Raw genomic sequence first — 10,641 nt, forward strand, 5'->3', positions numbered from 1 at the left:
GCTATTTCTTAATGTTCAAACGTATTTCGATGTTTAATTCCTTCGTTACTCCTCTAATATGCGTTGCTGAACATATTGACTATATACCCTTTGTTCATCTCTTTGTAAGCTTTTGAATGAAGTATAATGTATGTCTATAGTTAGGGACTTAAGGGTCGCACTAGTCCATTGCACTATTCAAAATATCAATTTCGTTATTCAAGATTGGCTATTTCTAAATTTTCACGCGTATTTTGGAAATAAGGTCCTCCGTAACCCCTCTAATGGTTATTACGGCACCTTCCTAACCACTGTAACGGTCATTACGGCATAAATCATTAATACTCAATTTATTCGTTGATCAATAAGCTTTAATTTATTCAAAATAAGCTACATGTATGTCTTAATGTTCAAGCGTATTTCAATGTTTAATTCCTTCGTTACTACTCTAATATGCGTTGCTGAACATATCGACTATATATCTTTTGTTCATCTCTTCATAAGCTTTTGAATGAAGTATAATGTATATCTATAATTAGGGACTAAAGGGTCACACCAGTCCATTCCACTATTCAAAATATCAATTTCGTTCAAAATTGGCTATTTCTTAATTTTCACGAGTATTTTGAAAATAAGGTCTTTCGTGACCCCTCTAATGGTTATTACGGCATATATTGTTTATACTTAATTTATTCCTCTATCAATAACCTTTAATTTGGTGTATTAATTTTGCTTGATAAGGGCTAACGGCTTGCAGCAGTCCATTCCGTTATTCAAAATAAGCTATTTCTAAATGTTCAAGCGTATTTCGATGTTAATTCCTTCGTTACTCCTCAAATATGCGTTGCTGAACATATCAACTATATACCCTTTGTCCATCTCTTAATAAGCTTTCGAATGGAGTATAATGTATATCTTTGATTAAGGACTAAAGGGTCGCACCAGTCAATTCGATTATTCAAAATATCCACTTCATAATTCAAGATTGGCTATTTCTAAATTTACACGCGTATTTTGAACATTATGTCCTTCTTAACCACTCTAATAGTCATTACAGCACATATCATTAATACTCAATTTATTGCTCTATCAATAAGCTTTAATTTGTTGTATCAATTTTGCCTTGATTTGGGGCTAACGGCTTGCAGTAGTCCATTCCGTTATTCAAAATAAGCTATTTCTTAATGTTCAAGCGTATTTCGATGTTAAGTTTCTTCGTTACTCCTCTAATATGCGTTGCTGAACACATCGACTATATACCCTTTGTTCATCTTTTCATAAGCTTTAGAATGACGTATAATGTATATCTATAATTAGGAACTAAAGGGTCGCACCAGCCCATTCCACTATTCAAAACATCAATTTGGTTTATCAAAATTTGCTATTTCTTAATTGTTCATCTCTTCATAAGCTTTTGAATGAAGTAAAATGTATATCTATAATAAGGGGCTTAAGGGTCGCCCCAGTCAATTTCATTATTCAAAATATCAATTTCGTTATTAAAAATTGGCTATTTCTTTATTTTCACGCGTATTTTTGAAATAAGGTCCTCCGTAACCCCTCTAATGGTCATTACGGCACATATCGTTTAAACTAAATTTATTCTTCTATCAATAAGCTTTAATTTGGTGAATTAATTTTGCCTTGATAGGGGGCTAACGGCTTGCAGCAGTGCATTCCGTTATTCAAAATAAGTTATTTCTTAATGTTCAAGCGTATTTCGATGTGAAATTCCTTCGTTACTCCTCTAATATGCGTTGCTGAACATATCGACTATATACCTTTTGTTCATCTCTTAATAAGCTTTCAAATGGAGTATAATGTATATCTATGATTAGGGACTATAGGGTCGCACCAATCAATTCCATTACTGGAAAGTAACATAGTTTATTTAAAATGTCTTGTGAATATGGTGTATTGCAGTCATATTTACGATATTTGAGATCTAGAACTTCTTAAGTACATGGTACCCAACACCTTCACTAAAATTAGTTTGGCTCATTTAATTTTCATAAAATTATGACAAAGTATTTACTTTGACCTTTTGACAAAAGTATAAAAATTTCAGAAACTTTGAGCCAACCATTTTTTCAGAAAAATTACACTGGTTATATAGCATTTTGACAAAAATTAATTTTGATCATTGAGAAGCATAATATATCATATGTTGGTTCGTGGCCTAGTAGTTAAGACCGAAGGCTACAGTGCTGAAGGTCCCAGGTTCGATCCTTACTCGGGGCGCTGGAAATTCAATACCATTAGTAGGGTGATTTTGACCCTCCCACACACATCTCTGGGACCTAGACCGGAGATTAAACTAGAATAGGTACTTTGGGGGCCTCGGTTGGTCAAAGTTGTCCCCGACTTTGACGTGGAGACCAATCTATAGATATCCCCTCGGTTTGTCTGTTCCCGCCGAGAAGCCCGGTGGTTTTCTTCGAGTTCTACGGTTTCCTACACCATAATAACTGACTTTCTTGTGTCTCCTAACAATCCCTCTGTGTTGGGTTGGGGATTGTCCTGTGGTGGGTTGTATATAAGTGACCGACACATCTCCATTAATCCTGATAGGGATTACATTGTACCCTCGCAGCAATCGGGTGCTCCGTTCACGGAGGGATCTTCGTACATACATTTACATACATATATACAATGGCCAAAGGTGTACATGAAAAGGATCTTGCACAACTAAGACTTGCAAATGCAAAAAAGCCTTGTGGAAGTAAATGTCACCCAAGCCTAGTAAGAATGTAACTAGCGATAAAAACTAACTATGACATCAATATTTAATTTTTACGTAGTTTTTGAATTATAGAATTAACAATTAAATTTTCATGTAACCATCATTGTTTTTTTAGATAAAATTTTTGTATTATTGAAACGTTTATAATGTAATTTGAAAAAAAAATACCTATATGGTCCAAATACTCATATGGTCCGGCCCGTTAATAACCAAACGAGTATTTTACTCATATGGTCGGACTATATGAATATACGCATATGGTCATGACCATACACGTATGGTCCTAAACTCCTAATACATTGTACTAAATTAAATATGATCCGGAACATTACCAAATGAGTATAAATCTCATATGGTCCAACCCGGTACGCGTATGTCGGACTATAATAGCATTTGCATATATCATGAATATAGCTATGAATATACGTATGGTTCTAGTACTCAGTAATATGGTCCGGAAAATATTTTTTCATTATCTTCCATATATCCTGCGAAGCCCGAATCCCTGGCCCGAATACCCACCTTATTATACTCGAGTGTCAAGTTTTCATAAGTGGGAGCCCACTGACTGCCTAAGAGGGGGCCTGCTCCAGTCATGCTTCAATGATTCCCTATATAATCAACCATTTTTTTCCCAGAGAAGGGGGGGGGGGGGCGGGCCCCCTGAAAAATCCTCTAAATCCGCCTCTGCTGGCATTTATAATTTCAGTTTCTTGTGTATAATTTGATGTTTAGTATGACGTCAGTTATCACTGAACTATTATATTTGTTTAGAGGCCAGCTGAAGGACGCCTCCGATTGCATTGAAGACCTATTTGAAACCTTCTACTGTTGTCTGTAAGTGTTCTATGGTCTGGTTGTTGTCTCTTTGACACATTCCCCATTTCCATTCTCAATTTTATGTATGCTATATTGATGACGCACTGTTGACCTTTAACTTTCATTTTTGTGTCATGGTGTTGCTTTCTTAATGATTTTACCCAAATTTTGTAATGCTCTTATTATTTTGTATTAAAACGAAACATGATAGAAGAATGGAATGAGGGATATAGGGTGTTCAAAAATGGTGATATCGGATAAGATGTGGAACTAAAAAATGGTGATATTGCAGTATATAGTGTGTAAAAAAGTAGGATCTAAGTAACAGAAGGGAACAAATGAGACAGGAGAAAATAGAGGCTCTAAAGAGCCTGTGTCGCTCACCTTGGTATATGTGAATATTAAACAAAGGAAGCAGATGGATTCATGACAAAATTGTGTTTTGATCAGGCCTGGGGTAATGGGGTAATGGTAATTTGTAATTGTAATGCATTGTAATATTACATTTTTTTGATGTAATTTGTAATGCACATTTTCTGCATTACAATTACATGTAATGTAATGATTACTTTTGTTAAAAATCAATGTAATGCCTCCATTACTGTACATTACTTTTCATTACAAATTTGTAAAATACATGAAATTGAAGAATATTGTAAAATAGAAATAAAATATTAACAAAAACAAAAGAAAGTATTGAATAAAAGTATTGTCACAGTTAATTACTGTATTAAATAAATTGCATCAAACGTTAACACACATATTAAGGTAAGAAATATAAAATTGTTAAAACCATCAAGTCTTAATCTTGGTTTCTGATATTTGTATTAAAAGATATTGGGAATATTTTGGCTTTGGTGGTCTATGAAAAAAACTTCTAAAAAAAAATATTTAACAAAACTATATAGATGGATGGAAAAAATATGAAGATGAAACTTTTGTATTCTATACACACGTTACATGTATTTCAATGAAAGATTGAATATGTTAATCAACATTTTTACACCAAACTGGGGTTTTGGTCCTGTCTGTGTTGTTATTTCACCTAAATAATATCAAAATGTTTTTATTGCAATCAAATCTTCTCAACTCATGTTCGTCTTCACAGAGCCCTTAGGCATTTAACAAGATAATCCTTTAATGACACATTTATTATATCTCTTTGAAATCCCTTTATGATGTCTTAATGATTAAGTGATCAATGATAAAAACAAAATTATATGATAATTTATTTATTTTTCACCACCGAAGAAACTTAAAAGTCAAGTGACTTTTTCAGTTTCATGCCTCCTTCATATACTTCTCCACCAAAGAGTAGACACATGTTTGGTGCAGTACATGATTTTGACATTTACTTGTCAGAGCCATGTGAAGAAATGTCAATCAATCCACTGGAATACTTGAAGTCAAATTCAGTGCATTTTTCTTAAGCTAATACAGCTATATCAAGTATTTAGCCATTTCCACCACATCAGCTCCTGTTGAAAGGCTTTTTAGTATTAATTGCCGGAAAGGTGTACAGACCTGATCATTGTTCTCTAAATGACAGCATGTTTGAAACACTTTTGATAATAAAGAGCAATGGACATGTTAATTAACCAGTATTTGAAGTCTATGTCTATACACATGTAACACTGTATATATATGTACATATACATGTACATGTACCCCAGTAATAATTTCTTATAAAAATCTGTTTTTGAAAAGTTATTAGTAAAAAGTAATGTGTAATGTAATGCATTACACAGGCAAAGTAATTGTAATGTAATGCATTACATGTGAGAAAAAATGTAATTGTAATTGTAATGGAAGAATCACAAAGTAATTGTAATGTAATGCATTACATTGCAATGTAATGACCCCAGGCCTGGTTTTGATGATGGTGATGTGTTTGTAAATCTTACTTTACTAAACAGTCTTGCTGCTTACAATTATCTCTATCTATAATGAATTGGCCCAGTAGTATCAGTGGAAATGTTAATAAAAATTTACAAATTTTATGAAAATTGTTAAAAATTGACTTTAAAGGAAAATAACTCCTTAGGGGGTCAAATTGACCATTTCGGTCATGTTGACCTATTTGTAAATCTTACTTTGCTGAACATTATTGCTGTTTACAGTTTATCTTTATCTATAATAATATTCAAGATAATAACCAAAAACAGCAAAATTTCCTTAAAATTACCTATTCACGGGCAGCAACCCAACAACGGGTTGTCAGATTCATCTGAAAATTGTAGGGCAGATAGATATTGATCTGCTAAACAATTTAACCCCATGTCAGATTTGCTCTAAATGCTTTGGTTTTTGAGTTATAAGCCAAAAACTGCATTTTACCCCTATGTTCTATTTTTAGCCCATGGCCATCTTGGTTGGTTGAACGGGTCACGCCACACATTTTTAAAACTAGATACCCCAAAGATGATTGTTGCCAAGTTTGGATTAATTTGTCCCATTAGTTTCAGAGGAGAAGATTTTTGTAAAAGATAACTAAGATTTACGAAAAATGGTTAAAAATTGACTATAAACGGCAATAACTCCTAAAGGGGTCAACTGACCATTTCGGTCATGTTGACTTATTTGTAAATCTTACTTTGCTGAACATTATTGCTGTTTACAGTTTATCTCTATCTATAATAATATTCAAAATAATAACCAAAATCAGCAAAATTTCCTTAAAATTACCAATTCAGGGGCAGCAACCCAACAACGGGTTGTCCGATTCATCTGAAAATTTCAGGGCAGATAGATCTTGACCTGATAAACAATTATACCCCCATGTCAGATTTGCTCTAAATGCTTTGGTTTTTGAGTTATAAGCCAAAAACTGCATTTTACCCCTATGTTCTATTTTTAGCCGTGGCGGCCATCTTGGTTGGTTGACCAGGTCACACCACACATTTTTTAAACTAGATACCCCAATGATGATTGTGGCCAAGTTTGGTTTAATTTGGCCCATTAGTTTCAGAGGAGAAGATTTTTGTAAAAGCTAACGACGACGGACGACGACGACGGACGACGGACGACGCCGGACGCCAAGTGATGGGAAAAGCTTACTTGGCCCTTTGGGCCAGGTGAGCTAAAAAGGTGGGATTTGAGAACTTACACTCTATGTGAAATTAATTGTGCTAAAAACTCTGGTTTGGTATTAAAATAAGAAATATCATACCATAAGGAACATGTGTACTAAGTTTCAAGTTGATTGGACTTAACTTCATCAAAATCTACCTTAATCAAAAACTTTAACCTGAAGTGGGACAGGACAACGAACGGACGCACAGACCAGAGAACATAACGCCCTTCTACTATCGTAGGTTAAAATTAACATAAACATAAATCAGGAAATATATGTTTGAAGATAGGCAAAAAGTATCTTGTTGATATTCCAAGTGTCATGAACGATTTTGTGCTTTTTATTTATCAGGTTTACCAAAAGACATGCAAAACCCCCACAAAACATTGGTGTTAAAATGAACAAACATTTGATTATGACACTCGCTCGTCTTTTTATTTAGCAGTAGGTCAACTTTATTAAACAAGAGGCTCACAGGACACAGACAGGAGGCTCACAAGACACAGACAGGAGGCTCACAAGACACAGACAGACAGACAGACAGACAGTTTGGGCATGTTGACTCAAATGTAGATTCTATTGATTTTTTTTTGGCTTTAAAATTGTGCCTCCAGACAGACCTAAATGCTAGTGTGACAATTTGGGCATGTTGACTCATATGTAGATTCTATTGATTGATTTTTTTTTTTGGCTTTTAAAATGTGCCTCCATATTCCTTTTAACAAAAATGCAAAATATGGATAAAAATCACCATTCATGGGAAATAACTTCTACATCGAGTTAGTTGACAATTACAGCCATCCAGACTGATTCTGACTGTTATCAACATAAGTGCTGTGGTACTTACTGTTTCTCTCTTTGTATCTATTATAGTTTAAAGTGTTTACAAAAACTTAAACCAGATGCTCCACAGAGTGCAGCTTTATACGACCCCAGAGGTCGAACGCGGAAAAGTTGAGGCAAGTATGGACACAACATTCAAGCTTGATACAGCTCTGAATTTGGATTGTGATTAAATAGTTGACACAGCAAAGGTTTCTGACACAGAATGAATGTGGACTAATGAACCTTCAATTTCTTTATTTATTTTGCTTTTGAGCAAAAAACCATGCTGTTGAATATAAATCCCCTCAAAAAAAATTTTTGAAGAATTTTTGTTTTAATTTCTGAAATCTGAAATGAGAAAAAATTTACCCCTCACCATTTTTTTTCACCTTCCCCAATCCCTTTTTCCAGAAGTAATCTCAATTCAAATTTCTGATTAAGTTTTGCAACCCTAACTACTCATTAAAATACATCATGAAGTATTAGAATATAAAATAACTTACAGTCATGGTTAAGATTACTATTAACAGTGACTTCTAAAAATAAAATCTTAAGACACTTATCACTTCCTTTAACATAATTTTCAAGCAGTGTAAGGGAGGTAATAAAGTTATCAAACATATATATAACAGTACTAGAACACACCCGTGATATCATGGGTCCGCGACTGAATTAAAGTATATAACTATGCGCAAGCCTTATTTTAGTATTAGTATTGTCATCTGATAAAGTCATGCCGATTATAAGATACACAGTTTTTCTCTGCTTTCAAGTCTTTCTGTTCGAACCCGTCGAACTGGAACTTATCAATTATTGGTATAATTAATTATTTGGAAAACAAAAGGTCCTGGAATGGAGTATTTTTTTAATCAACAGCATTGTCCTATATAAGTTATAAAATAAATTGAATTCTTTGATTCGCTGTTTTACGTCATGCCCACTAACAAATTGAAAACTGTACCTATACGCCTTATTTTTAGTCCAGATTTTTAGTATTCGTATTGTTATCTTAGTAAGTCTTACTGATTGAATACTACAATAAGTAACAATTTGACAATCAAGTAGTGTCAACCCTGTGGTTATGACCCGTGTATATAGCATATTAATCCTGAATACACCGTTTGGTGGTGCGCCTGTCAGATGCGGAACGTACAGATAAGGTAATAGGAAACAGGTGAATATACTATTGGTATCGGTATCGGACTCGACCCGGAACTTCTTAATTATTGGCAATATTAATTACGTGGAAAACAAAAGGGCATGGAGTGGTGTAATTTTTAATCTACACCTTTGTACTATATTAGTTATATATAAAGTTGAATTCTGTGATTCGTCGTTTTTACGTGATGACGGCTGACAAATTGGACCTCGTAATTTTAGTATTATAGATATAAAGTTGAATTCTGTGATTCGTCGTTTTTACGTGATGACGGCTGACAAATTGGACCTCGTAATTTTAGTATTATAGATTCTTTAAATTTTAATTGGAATTGGATTACCTCCCTCACACTGCTTTTCAATTGTCTAAATTGTCCTTTAACCAGAAAAACCCTTGTTTCCCCCTTTTTTGCCCCTAATTGCTAAAAGATTTCATCCATTACCCCTTATAACCACCCCTTTGTAGTATGGAAACTTGTGGTATATATTCAGGGGGATTTATACACTTTAACACAAGTTATTGACTAAAAACTACAAAAATGCATATTTGGGCCCCTTTTTTGGCCCCTCACTTAAACCCCCATGTAGCAAGAACCCCAAAACTCAATTCCAGCATTTCCTTTGTAGTAGGAAACCTTGTAGTATAATTTCAGAGAGATCCATAAACACAAGTTATTGTCTGTAAACTAAAAAAATGCTTCTTTTTGGCCCCCTATTGCTACATGTTCAGGGATATTAATCCCAAACTGACACCAAGCCTTCCCTTTATTATATGGAACCTTGTGGTACAATGTAAGAGAGATCCATACAGTAAAACATAAGTTATTGTCCTGAAACTTCAAAAATGCTTGTTTTTGGCCCCTTTTGGCGCTTAATTCCCCACAACCCTTAAAATAAATCTCAAGCTTCTACTTAATGTTATGAACATTGTGGTACAATTTCAGAGTAATTGAAATACTTATACACAACTTATTGTCCTGAAACCAGATAAATGTATATTTTGGGCCCCTTTGGGCCCCTAATTTCTAAACCGATGGGACCGTAACCCCCAAAATCAATCCCAACATTCCTTTTGTAGTTATAAACATTGTGTTAAAGTTTTATTGATTTCTATTTACTTATACAAAAGTTATTATCCGGAAACCATCCGTCTTCGGACGACGCTAAAGATTATGATGTGATACCAATATACGACCGCAAAAATTTTGCAGTTGTATAAAAAAAAGAACAGGCTCTAAAGAGCCTGTGTTGTACACCTTAGTCTATTATAGTTAAACAATTGACAAATATTGAAGACAAAAAATAGAATTTATGACAAAATTTATAAGCTTCTGTCCAAGTTTGGTACAAATCAAGAATAGTTTAAGAAATTTATAAAAAAAATTAAAACCTTTAACCACGGAGTGAATGTATTTGTTAACAGGCAGAAAAATAAGTAATTCTAATACTGATAAACAGGATTTTTTTTTGTACAAAATTTACTTCTTGATACATTCTTATGATTGTATCCAAGTTTCTATCCAAGTTTGGTAGAAATCCAAGATATATAAAAAAGAATATAAACATTTCGAAACTTTAACCACAGAGTGAATGTGATGTTTGTTGGCAGAAAAACAAAGACCATTTATAAATAAAATGCTGATACACAGGATTTTTTTTAACGAAATTTACCTCTGGATACTATCTTATGATCTTAAACAAGCTTCCGACCAAGTTTGGTAGAAATCCAGGATAGTTTAAGAAAGTTGTTCAAATTTCAAAAACTTTAACAATAATGTGAATAATCATGGACCCCACCGACAACAGAATGTAGGATCGATATGTCTCGCTTTTACAACAAAACTTAGAGGCTTGACAAAAAAATGCAAATACATGTATAAATAAATTTGGACCTATTTGATAAAAATTCAATATATTACTACGCAATAAGTACGGTAAGATTCAGTATACCAAGGAACTCCATAAAATAAATTTTTGCTAATAAAATAGATCAATGTTTAATATTGACCCTGTGGACCAATTTAAAGGTAAACAAGAATGTGTC

The sequence above is a fragment of the Mytilus trossulus genome, chromosome 1, assembly GCF_036588685.1.
Source record: "Mytilus trossulus isolate FHL-02 chromosome 1, PNRI_Mtr1.1.1.hap1, whole genome shotgun sequence".
Taxonomy (NCBI): Eukaryota; Metazoa; Mollusca; class Bivalvia; order Mytilida; family Mytilidae; genus Mytilus; species Mytilus trossulus.